Source organism: Spermophilus citellus (assembly GCF_964194105.1).
Source record: "Spermophilus citellus genome assembly, chromosome: 3".
In the NCBI taxonomy this organism is placed as follows: Eukaryota; Metazoa; Chordata; class Mammalia; order Rodentia; family Sciuridae; genus Spermophilus; species Spermophilus citellus.
Genome location: NC_138184.1, coordinates 209,346,883 through 209,362,688, shown reverse-complemented (window position 1 = coordinate 209,362,688; position 15,806 = coordinate 209,346,883). Strand labels below are relative to the sequence as shown.

The window sequence follows — 15,806 nt, the reverse complement described above, 5'->3', positions numbered from 1 at the left end:
AACTTTAGCCACTGTCCTTTCTTACCTATCAACACTGCTCCCCCACCATGCACTAGCTCTAGTCCTAGATAATAATTCTCAGATAGGCCTCTGAAACACGATGTCCCAAACCAGCCTTGGCAACGGGATCTTGACCATGCATCAGTGAAAAATATGGGGATATGCATCCCCCAAAACACATGTATTAAAAACAAACCATACATACATGTTTAGAAACAAAACAATAAGAGGAATAAAGGGAAAATTAAGTTATTGGACTCAGTACTGTTGAGAGTCTGTCTCCAGATTTTGTCTCAGATAAACTGGGTGACTATTTCCTTATGGCAGACGAAATTCTAAAGATGGCAGCCCCAAATTCCCATCCTCTGGTTATTCAGTTAGACTGTCATTGGGGTACAAGCTGAGGAGGGTTTTAAGTCCCAGGTGAGTTTAAAATATGGAGATTATTAAATGGGCCTGGCCCAATCCAGTGAATCCTTTAGAAGAATAGTTTTCTAGAGAAAGATGAAAAGATTTCATTTGTGAGAAAGTCTCCAGCGTGACTGCTGGCTGTGAGAATGGAGAAAACCAAGTGAGAAGGAATACGTGAGCATTACTGCACCAGAGTTCTTCCCCAGAACCTCTAGATGAGAGTCCAGCCCAATTCATCTCTTGATTTCTACCCTATGGGATCCTAAGCAGAGATCCCAGGCAAGCCCACCTGGACCACAGCAACCTATAAAACTATAGAACCTGCAGAATAAGTGGGATACTGCTCTAATCCTTAAGGTTGTGATAATTTTTCCATTGTCATAGAAAACGAATACATCTCTTCAGTTTTCAGACCTCTAAATGAAGTTAATAATGTCTGACTATGCCCAAGAAATACTCCAAACACAAATTATGTTGTTTTAGGTTTAATAGAGTGTATTAAATTATTTCCAAATGCTGTGATTTTTATATTAATTACAATATTCAAGGGTCAATCAAGGACAATTAGACTCTTCAATGCTGCTTACGTTTGTTTTGTTGGATTCATTGCAGTTGCAGGACAGAGCTAACTTTAGAAGCTACGTCATATGGGTTAGGGTGTGGAATTGTTCCTTCTGAGGGACCCGAATGAACCTGTAATCTTTTTTAATTTGCAAAACATTGTGTTGCATTTTATCAGTGATCCACTGGATACTCCGTCTACATGTCAAATATAGGGATCTTTTTCTTTCCTAGTTAGATTTCCTTTTTTGAAGAACTTGACCTTCACCTTAAAAAATCTTTTCAAATTTGGCAAGCTATTTCTACCTTGAGAAAATCCTGAGAGAAGAGGCATAAGAGGATCATACCTGTATTAATAAAATTGATTGGCCAGGTAAAAGAAAACCAGAAAGCAGGTCAAGAATGTTTTAAGCGCATAATCATTCCCTAAGTAAACCGAGATGTGAATGGTGCTGAACTTGTTAACCTGGATTTCTCCTCTGGAGAATGAGAGGTAACCATAGAGAACTCCCGTGAGCAGATCTAGTTTAAACAAAGTGATCTGGGAAAGAGCAAGAGGAAGGTAGCGGTTAAGGAAGCAGGGGGTTGTTCTCGGAGGAAGAACATTCCAATTTAGGAAGTAGACTTTCTGTGAAGGACCAGAAGGGAGGGAAATATACTTTGGTTGGTAAAAACTGCATGGCCCTGGGCAAGTGGCTCAAATTTGTTGAGCTTCAGTTGCTTGTGAGTCTACATCAAGACAGTTTTGAATGTTCTGAGCACCAGGCCTGGGACATGGAAGCCTCCATTAATGATGGCTGCATTTGTACCAGGCAATCTCATCCTCTTGTCCTTGTCCCAGAGTCCTGGATAATCATCTTGGTTCTAACAGGTACTAACGGCCCCTGCTGGCTAGACCTCTGTGTCATGTTCAAACCAAAAGACTCCAGACCAGTCAGTGGCTAGGCCAGAGGTCTAAAGCAAACACACCCTGAAGGCAGGGAGACAGGGAGAGTGGATCTAGATATGGGAAGCCAGTTCTCCAGGGACAGGACTTCCTATGGCCCCAGTTGCAGGGTACTATAGGAAAATATCCACAAATAAAAATCTCTGTCTAAAACAATCCAATTTTTTAGCCCAATCCATTGACAGTGACTTAGCCATCCAAGATCATATTTTTCCAACATGGTCCATTTTCTTGGCTTTCCTAAGTCATTAATTATGATCATGTTTTCCCAAATGTGGAAATTCCCCTTGCGCAGATGCAGCCGGTACTGGCCAACCCTCCTTTCCTGAGAAGTCTCCACACAGCACAAAAATATTTTTGTTTTCCCGAATTGCCCACAGGGAAAATTTCCTCACTCGTTTTTTTTTCCTCCCCCTCCTCCCTTAAAGTCTTCTGGCAATTTCCAGGAATCTAAGCAAACCCAAATTACTTAGATCACTGGAGAGCCTTTTAGATGTTCTAACGTGACAAAAGAGAATCTGAACTTTAAATTTAACATTATTAAACCAATTCTAAGAGTTCCATTTAATAAACGAAGTCAAGGCTACTGAAACCGGAATACCTCCCACTCTTGCCTAAGAATATGTTCCTAGGACTTGGGAGCTTACATTATAAACAGTGGTGGCCAAATTGATTAACATTGTGTCTGGATTAAACAGCATTATTATATGAGACATACTTCAAATATAGGAAAGTCTTATACAAACGTAGACATTTTGCAGCCAAGTGGGTCTACAATACAGATGATTATTCAAATCGTAAAAGTTTGCTAGACAATTCATCCCAGTTACTTTATTCAGCTTCTGGATTTCCCAAGGTGCCCTGTGCAGGGCTGACAGCAGCAGAGACACTCCAGAGATATTTTGTTCCTTTCAGAACATTCATCAAGAGGCATTTTTGTGCCAGAAACTAAATTTAGGTGGTAGAGAAAGGGTGGTAGAGTGATGAATCAGACTGGGTCTCTGCCCTCAAAGTCTTTATAATCTAATAAAGAAGGCCTGATACACACACTAACCACTGGTTCTCCATCAGGGGCACTCCCCTCCTTCCCCTGGGGACTTGGCAACGTCTGGAGACATTTCGGATTGTCAGACCTGGAAGTGGGGTCATTACTGGCATCTAATGGAAAGAGGCAAGGATCCTGCTAAAGCTCCTGGAATGCACAGAACAGCCCTCCACAATAAAGAATTCTCTAGTCTTAAAGGTCAATTGTGCCAAGGTTGAGAAACCCTGACCCAGCTGTGCTAGCTGGAACAAAGGACTTGTTGATCGATTGCTCTACTGATGGATTGGTGTTGGTCCACATGATAAATGACTTTCACCTTAAGACCCCAGTCATTTTGAATTTGTGCTTATATCCCATTATAACTTTAAAGTGTCTTTTGAATAAATGAGTACACGGAGACAGGTGCTGAATGAAGCATGAGATAAAATGTCACTAGGCAAAATGAATGATAATTTAGAGTGAATTGTTAACTTGAGGACAAAATTTTTTCTAGCATGATGCCAAGCATATAATAACTACAGAGTGAAGATGAGCTAAACATATTCAGCTCAATTAGCAGCATGAATTTACCTAAGGTTTAAAGAGGAATTTTATTAAAACAGTCTTCACAGTACCCTTCTTCTCAGAAATACTTCTCTATAGACTCCTGGAATTGCATATTGTACTGTGAGGTGATATAACTCTGTATTTTTATATCTTAGCATTCAAAATTTTCACTAATTCAAATTAGCCCTTTCCCTAAAGTACCTAATTAGTGAATGCTAATCAAGTTTGAAATTTTAAACCGTAGCTGGGCATACTGGTGCACGAGGGCAATCACAGTGACTCAGGAGACTGAGACAGGAGGATTGCAAGGTCGAGGCCAGCCTCTGCAATTTAACAAGACCCTGTCTCAAAATAAAAAAAAAAATAAAAGGGGCTGGGGATGTGGCTCAGTGGCACAGCACTTCTGGGTTTAAAAAAGGAAAGAAAGAAAAGAAAAGAAGGACAGTTGAGTGTCACTCTCAGTTTGGGATCAATTAAAAAATGAAGTCATATCTTTAAATTAGAACATGTCAGTGGAAAAATATGATTTAATTTACTAAAATTAGTTAGGACTTTTTTTTTCCAGGAAAAACAATCAAGTGGTCTAGTGTTTATGAGGTAAACAGGGCTATTATTACACAGAAATCTGTACTTTTGATTAGGCCATTACCATCAATTGTGATATGTGGGTTACCCAGGAAGTAGTGGCTTTCTTCTTCCATCTATTTGGCCTGTATTTTTTCAATGTAAGTTGGTGAGTAAGACAGGACCTGGCATCTAATTTTTGTATTACCATTACTCAAGTGTAAGTAGGATGGGAGAAGTGCCGTACAAATTTTAAACAGAAATAATTGTAATAATCTGCCATTTAGAGAGTTAGAAGCAATGTCCCTGAATGTCACAAAGATCATGGAGACCATGATGTTTCTGATTTTGCAACATAAAGAAGCAGAACTTCCTTTGAGTTTGAAAATTTCCTGTAATTTTTTTTTTTTTTGCCCCAACATGAGTTTAATGAGGTATATTTAAGAGCAGGGAAGTGTGCTTTTATTTATAAGGAAAAATTAAATAAACAAAAGTTACTTCACCTCTTCAATAGAAAGAAACTGAGAGGGACCTCCTTAATAAGTAGATGAAGTTAATAAGAGACATATTTATTTAATTTTTTTTCAAGATTTGTTTTATATATATAGACATATATTTTAAAGATTTGTCATGTATTTATTAATATATTCATTGTAGATAGACACAATACCTTTATTCTAGTTATTGTTCTTTATGTGGTGCTGAGGATTGAACCCAGTGCCTCACATAGGCTAGGCAAGCGCTCTACCACTGAGCCACAACCCCAGCCCCAAATTAGAAAATCAAAGGAATAAAAACTTGGGCTGGGGGTGAAGCTTAGTCAGAGCATTTGCTGCGTATGTGAGACTCTGGGTTCTACCCCCAGCACCCCTCCCACACACAAATTTAGCTCATGGGAATGTTTAGTATGGCCATATAACAAGCTATCACTAGTATAAATAGACCTTGATGTGATGCATTAGGATCTCCCCATTGTTGTATGCATTTATTTACAACAACAAGAAGTCTCCTTTCTTCTTGGAGGGAGGTAGATTTGGCCAAAGCAAAAAAAAAAAAAAAAACAACATTCTTAGGTAAATATTAAAATGGGGACTTTAGATTGAAGAGTATGTGTTTTTGCCTTAATGATGGGCATGAATTCATCATTTATTTATAATGATGGGCATGACTAGCTGGCAGAATCTCCTGTCCCAGGAATAATGTGATTTCCATAATCTTGGAACCCTGCTGAATTGAGCTCCTGTCACAGCCTTGCTGGTCACTGCTCGGACCTCGGTGAAGACCGAGGGTAAAATGACTGCCACCCGCCCTCTTCCTCAGATAAACCAAGGTGTTTACCATATGCCTCTCCATCTATCCACCTCTTCCCTACAGAAATCTATCGTCCTGGGAACAAAACGTATTGCTAATATGTGGAAGTATGAATCGGCACAAAGTTGTACTAAAAGAATCATAAGGTGGTGGTTTTGCTTCAGTATTTGCTCCAAAGGGAAGAACAGTGGGAATGTGGCCAGCAGATGAGAAGTGTGTATTTCAAACTTAAATTGCTAGACAAAATTATTAGGTTTTCCTCTATTTCCTATTTCAGGGATGATGTTCAAAATATTTAATAACTGTCTGGGTGTGGTGGTGCGCGCCTGTAATCCCACCGGCTCAGAAGGCTGAGGGAGGAGGATCTCGAGTTCAGAGCCAGCCCCAACAATTGAAGCAAGAACCTAGCCAACTCAGTGAGACCGTGTCCCTGTCTCTAAATAAAATATGAAAAAGGGCTGGGGATGTGGCACAGTGATTAAGTGCCCCTGGGTTCAATCCCTGGTATAAAAAAAAAAAAACAACAAAAAACTTAATAACTGTTATAGCATAGACAAGGACCAATCACAATGTATGTCCAAGGAACCAGGATAGACTAAATAAACTAGAAGGCCCAACTAGCATGCACCAGCTGACTGGAGCCCTGATTATTTTACAGGGTCTTGAAAGTCAGTATAAAGTTTATTTGTAAACTGAAATGAATTAGGGAAACATATCTTACCATAATATACTTTTGATGCAGCTGAATTGAAGGTGGATATACAGAAGAAATTAAAGACATTTGTTGATTCGTATTGAATTCACATTCTCAGAATTTCTTATAGATTCAAAGTTCTAATTAATACCCTTCCTCTCAAAATTGTTCAGAGTAAATAGATAATTTTTAAATGCCAGGTTTTGTGTCTGTTTCAATTGGGCCATAAATAAGGCCATGTTCAATTGCCCAAATATAAGTTGCCTTTTAAAATTCTAAAGTATCCTTACTTCTATAACTGAACTGATATACCCCTAACATTTATGGTGGTTATTTATTTATTTATTTATTTGGCAATGGGATGTAGGGTGGTTTCTTGTCTTCTTTGCATTCTTTTGTACTTGCATTTTTTTTACAATTCATTACAATAATAATCATTCAAAAACTCTCTCCTTTATATTTACTTAGACAAAATTATAGTTCACAGTATTCTATCCTCTCTATTAATGAATTGATTTTCCAAATTCAACCCCACTTTAATCATTACAATCACTTTAAAAAAAAAAAAGGTCTGATGACATAACCAATGTGAAAAGACAGGATATCCGGTGGCTTCCATAGGACCCCCTGTCTCTGAAAAATTTTTTTTGCTATTATTTTTCTTTGTGTTCTCATATCTAGTTGTTTCAAAATACTGCTGAACTCTCCAATTCTTCTGAAAGGAAAATCATAATATGTAAATTTAGGTAACTTGGAAACACACTACTCAACTTAGTCTTTGTAAATGTTGGCATATCCTTGAAGGCAAGATTCCTGGATTAAATAATTTCAGAAATTTTCTTTTGTTGCACAGGCATCAGGGAGACAAAGGGGGATGAATTAGAAAGAGATTTGAACAACACTCTGGTATTCAGGCTTATAAATAAATTATACAATTTTCCTTTTCTGGGTATTGTTCTCATGGTGTAATGGACACTCTGGACCAATAAAATCTGTGTCTTTCAGCCAAATGATTCAACCTCATTGCATTCCTTGTGAATCCTAAGGGGTTATATTTCCTTGAGACTGGGTTCTGGATCAGTAACAGAAATTTGAAAAAAAAAGCCGATTTTTTTTTAAGGATTAGGATTCATTTATTTATTTTCTTTCTGGCATTGTGGTTATAATGTTATTTGTGCTCTATCAACCCATCTATCAGGAGAAAAGTGGGGGCGAAAATAGAACAGTTTTTCATCATTGGAAAATTTCAAAGTCAAGCTGGATGACTACCAGGTACTCTCTAGAAGAAACACATTCATGAAAAGGAAACTTGATTAATATTAAGGTGACCTCTCATGTTCATCTCTAAATTCTATGGTCTGAAATTTACCCTCTTATTTTATGGTAGTGATGGATCATACTAGAAGAACAAGAGTCTCTTTTAGCTGTCTTCCTTGTTTTGTCTAAAATCTGCAGCTTTGTGAGGGTGTTAGCTCTGAGAATTAAACAGAAAGAGAAGAGGGTGGGTGGGAAAATACTGCTAGGAGACTCGGAGCTGTCCAGCAGTCAAAGGAGCTGTATCCATGTAAGTTTCAGCTAATGAGACATATTATGGCAGTTTGGAACAGGATTCAGCTAGGCTACTGCTAACCAAAAAGAGGGGCAGGTATACAGCAGTTTTCCCTCATCTCAGGTTTTGGCTACTTCAAATCAGCCTTGGTCCAAAAATAAGAAATAAAAAACTCTAGAACTAAACAATTTATAAGTTTTAAATCACTTGCTGTTCTAAGTAGCATGATGAAATTTCATGCCATCTTGTTTCATCCCACCTGGGACATGAATCACCCCTTTGTCCAATGTATCTATGCTGTATATGCTACCTGCCCGTGAGTCACTTAGTAGTCATCTCAGTCATCAGATTGACTGTTATGTGTCATGTGATTTTATTCAAGCAACCTTTATTTTATTTAATAGTGGCCCCAAAGCACAAGAGTAGTGGTACTAACAACTCAAATATGCCAACAAGAGACCAAGGAAAGAGGTGAAAGTTTTGACTTAATAAGGAAAGGAAAAAAAAAAACTATTCTGTGGTTGATGAGGTCTATGGTTCTATCTGAGAAAATCTGGACTAGCTTTGCTTCACCTCTAACTGCAAAACTCATGGCCATGTGCTTGATAAGTGCTTAGTTAAGATGGAAAAGGTATTAAATTATAGGGTTCAGTACTATCGATGGTTTCAGGCATCCACTGGGGTCTTGGAACATACCCGCTGATTTCAATGTGGTACTACCACATGAAAGTACTGTCCAAACCCATCCCAAGGGGATTTTTCTTTTTTAATGTATGGCTTTTCATTTTAAATGGCATTGATGGACTTCTAAATTATGTAGAGAAAAAAAGAGAAAGTAATATTGAACAGGGGAAGGATAAAGTAGAAGATAAAGGGAGAAAGGCAAAAATAGGACTATTACACTGTACAAGGGGTCTTTCAGCTTGTTAATTTCAAGCTACTGAGCAATGCACACACACTACATAAACATGCTCTATTGGTAGCAAGGTCCAAGTCTATAGCAGCTTCCGTATTTATGTTTTAATCAGTAACACAATTATTTTTGTACACTTTAAAAAAAAAGAAAGTCAAGTATAGTTTACAAAGGTTTCACAGAGAGCACAACTAAAATATTAAAAATAAATATGTTTGTCCTAAATAGGTTTTTTTAGTCCTTTTCCCATTGCAAGAGGTAAACTACATTCATCAAATGCAAGCCCACTTGACTGAGGTTTTGAAGAAAAATATAAAACTATTTAACCATGCTTGTATTCTTATTAAGTAACTTGATACTGAACTGTATTTTCTTATATTTCCTTCTACAAGGAAAAAGCAATGTTTCCACAGATATCCTGGGTTTGAGAAGAGGAAGGGAATTACAGAAACACCTCACCCAGCTTCCATGTGCTAGACAACTAAATGGTAACCTAATCTTACCAGTAAAACTATTGAATGTGGAAGGACTATGTGCTCCACAATAATTTTTCATAAGTTTAGAAAGCACAAATTTGGGGAACTGGGGTTGTAGCTCAGCAGTAGAGCACTCACCTAGCACATGCAAGGCCCTGGGTTCAATCCTCAGCACCACATAAAAAGTAAACAAATAAAATAATTTTTAAAAAGTAAAAAAAAAAAATTGTTTTAAAAGGCACAGATTTAAAAATTTTAAAAATCAATTTTAAAAAATTTAAATTTTGTATTTATATTTTATAAAATATAAAAATTGACAAAAAAGAAAATTTAAATTATTCTGGTGGAACTCTTATTAATATTCTAGCATATAGGCTCTCAAATACATATATGTTGGCCCCACATGGTGGTACATGCCTGTATAATCCCAGCTACTCAGGAGGCTGAGGCAGAGGATTGCAAATTCCACCCCTGGGTTCAATCCCCATGTTATGGTTTGGATGTGAGGTATCCCCCAAAAGCTCATGTATGAGACAATGCAAGAAGGTTCAGAGAAGAAATGATTGGGTTACAAGAGCTTGAACCCAATCAGTAAATTAATCACCTGATGGGATTAATTGAGTAGTAACTGAAGGCAGGTGGGGTGTGGCTGGAGGAGGTGAGAATTTGGGGTGTGGTTTGGGGGTATATATTTTTATCTTGCAAGGGGAGACCTCTCTCTAGCTTCCTGATCATCTCTTGAGCTGCTTCCCTCTGCCACACTGTTCTGCCATGATGTTCTGCCCGCCCTTGAGCCTCAAGGAATGGAGCTGTCTAAGGACTAAGACCTCTAAAACCATGCGCCCTCAAATAAACTTATTCCTCTACAGCTGTCCTGGTTGGGTCCTTTAGTTACAGCAGCCAAACAGCCCACCACAAAATAAATATGTAAATAATATGCCAAACACATATGTGGTCACATACACATTTCACACTCAACATTTCTTTCAGATTAATAAAGGGCAAGCCAGGCGTGGTGGTGCATGCTTGCATCAGCAGCTCAGGAGGCGGAGGCTGGAGGAGCCCATGTTCAAAACCAGCCTCAGCAACTTAGTGAGGAAGCCCTAATCAACCCAATGAGACCTGTGTCTAAATAAAAAATTAAAAAGGGCTGGGGATGTGGCTCAGTGGTTGAGCGCTCAAGTATAAAAAATATTAAAAAAAAAGAAAGAAAGAAAGAAAAGGAAGAAGGGCAAAATAAAAGAATTGTTGGCCCATCTTTCCCAAATTAGGGCTCACAGTCCAACTTTTTTTTTTAAGTTGTAGATGGACCCAATACCTTATTTTATGCAGAGCTGAGGATTGAACTCAGTGCCTCACACATGCTAGGCTAGTGCTCTACTATTGAGCTACAACTCCAGCCCCCCGACTTTTTTTTTATGCTGGGAATCAAACTCAGCATATTACACATGTGGCTGTACCACTGAGCTACGTCCCCAATTCTGCCTACATATTTCAATCATCTTTTTAAATGTGTTTCCCCTACCCTTGGACCCAGGGTGGAAAATAAGTTGTAAATGGGGTGCCAGATCTAGCAGCAGGGGTGGAGACAATTCCTTATCTTTCTTTTTCTAAATTGAGGCTCAAGAATTTGTAAGGGAAATAAATTATTGCAAAACAGCTTTATTTTTGTGAGATAACATTGGAGGTCCCCAAGTTGGACAGCTGCAGTCAGTCACATGCTTAACAGAACAAAGAGTTCTACAAAGGAAGAAGTTAACTTTAGCTTTGAAAATCCTTTTATCCTCCATGATTTTGATGCCTTTAAATTTGTCACCTGAATGCGATATTAACATAATCGTCTGCATTTCAACTAATGAATGCACCTGCTTCTAAGACTTTATTTTAGCAGTTTTAATGAGCTCTTCAAAAGAGTTTGCCTGGACTTACTGCACTGCTAGAGAAATACAGCTGTAAGCAAGTAACAACACATTCAGTATTTGAATCAAGTTCTATGAAGTTGTTAAACTTGAGAAGGAGTATCCATCCATCTGTCTGTGATAAGGGAAATGAAGTTGAGATATAGCTGAGGCATTTGGAAAAAGCACTAGTGTAAGTGGGTCTGACCAAAGGTTATTCCTTGTTAGGCCATAATTTATGGATCTCAGGCAATTCATTTAGCCAAGTGCCAATTTTCTCATTGTTTTAGTCAATTTTTTATCGCTGTGACCAAAAAACCTGACAAAAACAACTTAGAGGAGGAAAGTTTATTTTGGCTCATGGTCTCAGAGGTTCAGTCCATGGCTGGTTGACTCTGCAGTTCTGGGCCCAGGATGAGGCAGGCCATCATGGTGGAAGGCCATGGTGGTGGAAAGCAGCTGGAGACATGGCAACAAGGAAGCAGAGAGCAAGATCCACTTACCAAGGACAAAATGTAAACCCAAAGGCATGTCCCCAGTGACCTACCTCTTCTAGCTTACAGTTACAATCCAGTTAGTTAATCCATATGTGTAGATGAAGCCAATGACTAGATTCAAGCTCTCATCTGAACTTCCTTGCATTGTCATACACAGGAGCTTCTGGGGGGACACCTCATATCTAAACCATAACACTCTTCTATATAATAATGACAGTACCTGTTTATAAGTCTGTTGTAAGAATTACATACCTTGGGCTGGGATTGTGGCTCAAAGGTAGAGTGCTCGCCTAGCATGTGCAAGGCCCTGGGTTCAATCCTCAGCACCACATAAGAATAAATAAAATAAAGGTATTGTGTCCAACTACAACTAAAAAATAAATATATACATAAAAAATAATTACATGCCTCACCTGTTAATAAGCACTCAATGCTAAATTTTATTATAATTATTATGTTTATTGTTAAGAAGATTAGTCACATATTGCAGGAATCCACTTATCTGAACTATCCAGAATAGTTAAATCCACAGAGAAGAAAGTTTGTTGGTGGTTGCCAGAGAATAGGGGGAGAAGGAATTGGGAGACAAACTCTTCATGGGACTTAGGATTTCCTTTCAGGGATGATGAAGTTGTTTTAGAACTAGATACAAATGGTGGTCACACAATGTCATGAATATATTAAATGCCTCCAAACTGTTCACTTTAAAATGTTCCCTTTCATTCTGGAAATTCACCTCAAATCTATTTTAAAAAGTATTCCTTAAATATGTGGCATCAGGGCTGGGACTGTAGCTCAGTGACAGATTGCTTGCCTAGCACATGTGAGGTTTGATGTTTAGCACCATATAAAAATAAACAAAATAAAGGCTTGCTGTTCTTCTACAATTACAAAAAATTTTTTTTAAAATATGTGCTTTAGGTGGATCAAACAAATTCTATTTGATTGGCTGTAGGTGAATGGTGAATAATTGCTCATGGAGACCTAGAAAAGATCATCTGATTTCTTTTACTCAAGTAATCAGCATGCCTGTTTCAATGCTGAATCATGCCTTGACCCTACAGTGAAGATTTCTGAAAGAGAAGACATCAACCAACCTCTTGACGCCCAAACACCTAAAGCAATCCTGTATGCCGTTTAGAATTTTTAAATATCATGTGGCTGTTAGCATACTAGGATACTTATTTACTCTTAATCTATATTAATTCTTTTTATTATGTAATCAAATTCTTTCCATGCTTGTTACACTCTGACTTCAATCACATTTTCATGATTGTAATCTCCCTCCTCCTTTCCTTCCATCTGTTCCTCTGTGTACTTTTATTTGAAAAGTAAGGAGTAATAACCCATCCAGAACTCAATTGAATGGAAAATGAAAAATGGGACAAATGTTGCTTTAAAAATGTACAAAACAGACACATTACAGATCAAGTGAAAGTAACATCCTGGAGGAGAGATGCCATAGACTTTGATATATCTGTCTGTCTGTCTGTCTGTCTCATGTAGGGAGCTCAAAGGTGGGATAGCTATTAAGAAAATGAAAAATTCTCCAATTCCCTTTTTATTTTATCCCCCAAATAGTAAAACAAATATTTTGGCTGGAATGAAGGCAATTTATTCTCTGAGTGCTCTTTCCCTTCACAGGATTCTGACTGGTTCAAGAATCTTCATCAACTTGATACGGGGGTTTCTTTGGAAAGGCACTGATTTCTAGAATCCCCCAAATGAAATCTGCTAGAATAGGCAGCCTTCTGATAATGGCATGTGTTCCCATATTCTAGAAGTTCTACTGTATCCAGGACGGCACGGTGCATCTCTCCAGGAGACATTCAGTTCTACTCTGAGACCTCAGCTTCATAACCTGAGAAAACCACCCCAAAGGAGTTCACCTCCGGCCCCCTCAGGCAGTGCTCTGCTACTGCCATCACTGACCTCATACGGATGAGCACCTGTTGTCTATGGCCTTGCTATGCCCACACACACTGTGGTCCTCAGAAGGTAGGCCTCAGTGTCTCCTGGAAGCCAGTTAGAAACACAGACTCAGGCCCCACCCTAGACCTGGTGAATTGGACTCTGCAGCTTCACAGGATTCCCAGGTGATTCCCATACACAATTAGATTTAGGAAGCAGTGGTCTAAGGGATCTACCTAAGATTGCAACTCACCATGTCCTGCTCCAAAGTTGTATCCATCACTTTCCACTTCCAGTCTCTATACAGATTTCTGTGTAGGGCTCCAGGGCAAACTATCTCTTATTTTGGATAAGTTCCCAACCAGTGGGTCTTGCAGCGATCTGTATTTCTATGGTTTGGGTGGTCAAGTGCTTATATAGCGCAGACTCCCACTGGGCAAACCGAGCCCATTCCCCTCCAGGTCATCTTGCCCTCTTTATTGCCACAGCGCCAGAGTTACCATGTTCATAAATTATTGTTAAAGAAGGAAATTACCAAAAGAAAAAAAAAGTGTCTATAAACCTGCATAGTTTAGAGCTAAAGAATATGTTAAAATTTTCCATCGTGGAAATTTCCCAGCTACTGGGCTCTTTAGATTTTTTTTTTTTTTTTTTTTTTCAGAGCTGCAAGCAAAGAATGGAAATTTCCAAATGCAGCATCAAGGGCTGCTGTTCTGCTGACTGTCTTGCTCAGCCGGGGTCATCTGCTTCTCTAAGACATCAAGGAATGCCAAGGTAGGTCTGAGAGAACACATACACTTCCTCCGCAGGAAGGAGGAAATATCTTTGTGCTGCTACTGAGCCATGATGAGGGGAGGGAGGGGCAGGAGAGGGGACACGCCCTGCTCCCTCCAGCTGAACGTGAAGTTTGTTGATTGTTATCATCTATCAGCAGCTTATCCTACTTGACATTTTTCCAGGAGAAGCAGGCTGGCAGGATTCTTGTTTTTTTTAAGAAATCCCTAATTGGGTAGGAGACCCAGAGGGAGAAAGGGAACCAACATTTGTTAGGGTACTCCACCAGATAGTTGTGTATATTTAACCTTTCTGTGACCTGCCCAAGGTTAACTTCCGATTTTCTACAACCAAAATTTGAAGTGTCCTCTGTTCTTCCAAAGCCAACCCAACCCCCAGTGCATTAATTAGTTATCTGCAAACATCCGGGGGTTTTGTCTCCACCCTCTTCAATAATGTCAACAGTTCTGTTCCTTTTCACTGTATCTAAGTTGAAATATAGTCCCCTTCACAGCTGGTTCTGATGCCAGTCAACAGGAGTCTAAATAGTTCCTTAAATTCTGGCACATTCCTCCCCAGCATTTCTGGTAGTGGCATTTCTGTTGAAGTCTGAGTGTAAAGGCTTTGGCTTCTTGCAGACAAGTCCAATGACCCTGACTGGTTCTGAGCCAGAAAGAACATTTTTCAAACCCAAAGCTGTGTGATTTTTGTCTGAGTGGTTTGGGAGTTTTGCTTTTGTTTTGCTTTTAGATTTTCTGAAGATTTTGAGATAGTCTAAGAAGCAATGGCTACCAAGTTCCCTGTCTTTTTACTGACATCCCTAGGGGACCAGGAAAGGAACAGTGAAGGAGGTTTTCTGACATCACTGTTGCTATTTATACTTAACATTATTTATCGAGGCAAGTTTGTAATAGTGAAGATTTTTTAGCAAGAAATTTAAAAAATCATCCCATGGCTGGTGAGTTAAAAAAAAAAATTATCCAATTTTTTTTTGCCTTTTCAGTCACATCCAGAAACAACAGATAGCAATGTCCTCAGGGATCAGTTTTACCACCACCTGATAACAAAGGTGGAGGGGAATGGAAGGATTGGCAGTGATGTCATAGGTCAGTTTAGACTTTAGTGACAAAGGCTGTTCAGTTTGGTCATTGGTTATACCTGCTGCGTCTGGTTCCTAGTGAAATCTGTCAAGTGGTATTTGAGTACAGGTCTGGTTCAGGCTTCTTTCCACTCCTCCTCTGTATCTGTCATTAGCTACAGGATAATGGTCCTCTTAGTCGAAGACACTGATGATTCATATCTGTGGGTGGGGCTGAAGAGACATGTATGATGAATATTTCTTTCCACTTGAGACCACAGAGATGACTTTTTAAAAATGCGTGGTCAGGATACATGCTGTTTTAGCTTATGATTGATTGTTTGTGATTTTAAACATGGCCTCAATTCCATCCCTCCTGTTTCCCTTCCCGTGCAATGTGACTTTGCAGTTCCTCTCATCACGAATGGGAGTCTATTCCCCCTCCCCCTTGAATCTGGGCTGGCCTTTTGACTTGCTTTGGCCACTAGAATGTAACAGAAGTAACAGTGTGCTGCTTCCAAGCTAGCCTCAAGTCTGTGCTTCCACTTTCTCTCTCGAAACCTCCCACTCCTAACTGAGCAAGCCCAGGCCAGCCTGCTGGAGGACAAGAGTGTGTGCAGGAGGGATGAACT

General features: G+C 39.1%; 1 protein-coding gene across 20 annotated transcripts in view; it reads right to left on the bottom strand.

Annotated features, from left to right (window-relative positions):
* The window catches only part of LOC308643752 (uncharacterized protein), a 160,071-nt gene that overhangs the window by 81,996 nt on the left and 62,269 nt on the right, over positions 1-15,806 (bottom strand). For 2 of the 20 annotated variants that reach the window (XM_081283919.1, XM_081283907.1), the window contains one exon: positions 15,255-15,408. The exons of the other annotated variants lie outside the window; for them this stretch is intronic. The gene's annotated coding sequence lies outside the window, so the exon portion shown is untranslated. The remainder of the gene's footprint in view (positions 1-15,254; positions 15,409-15,806) is intronic. 20 annotated transcript variants of the gene reach the window in all.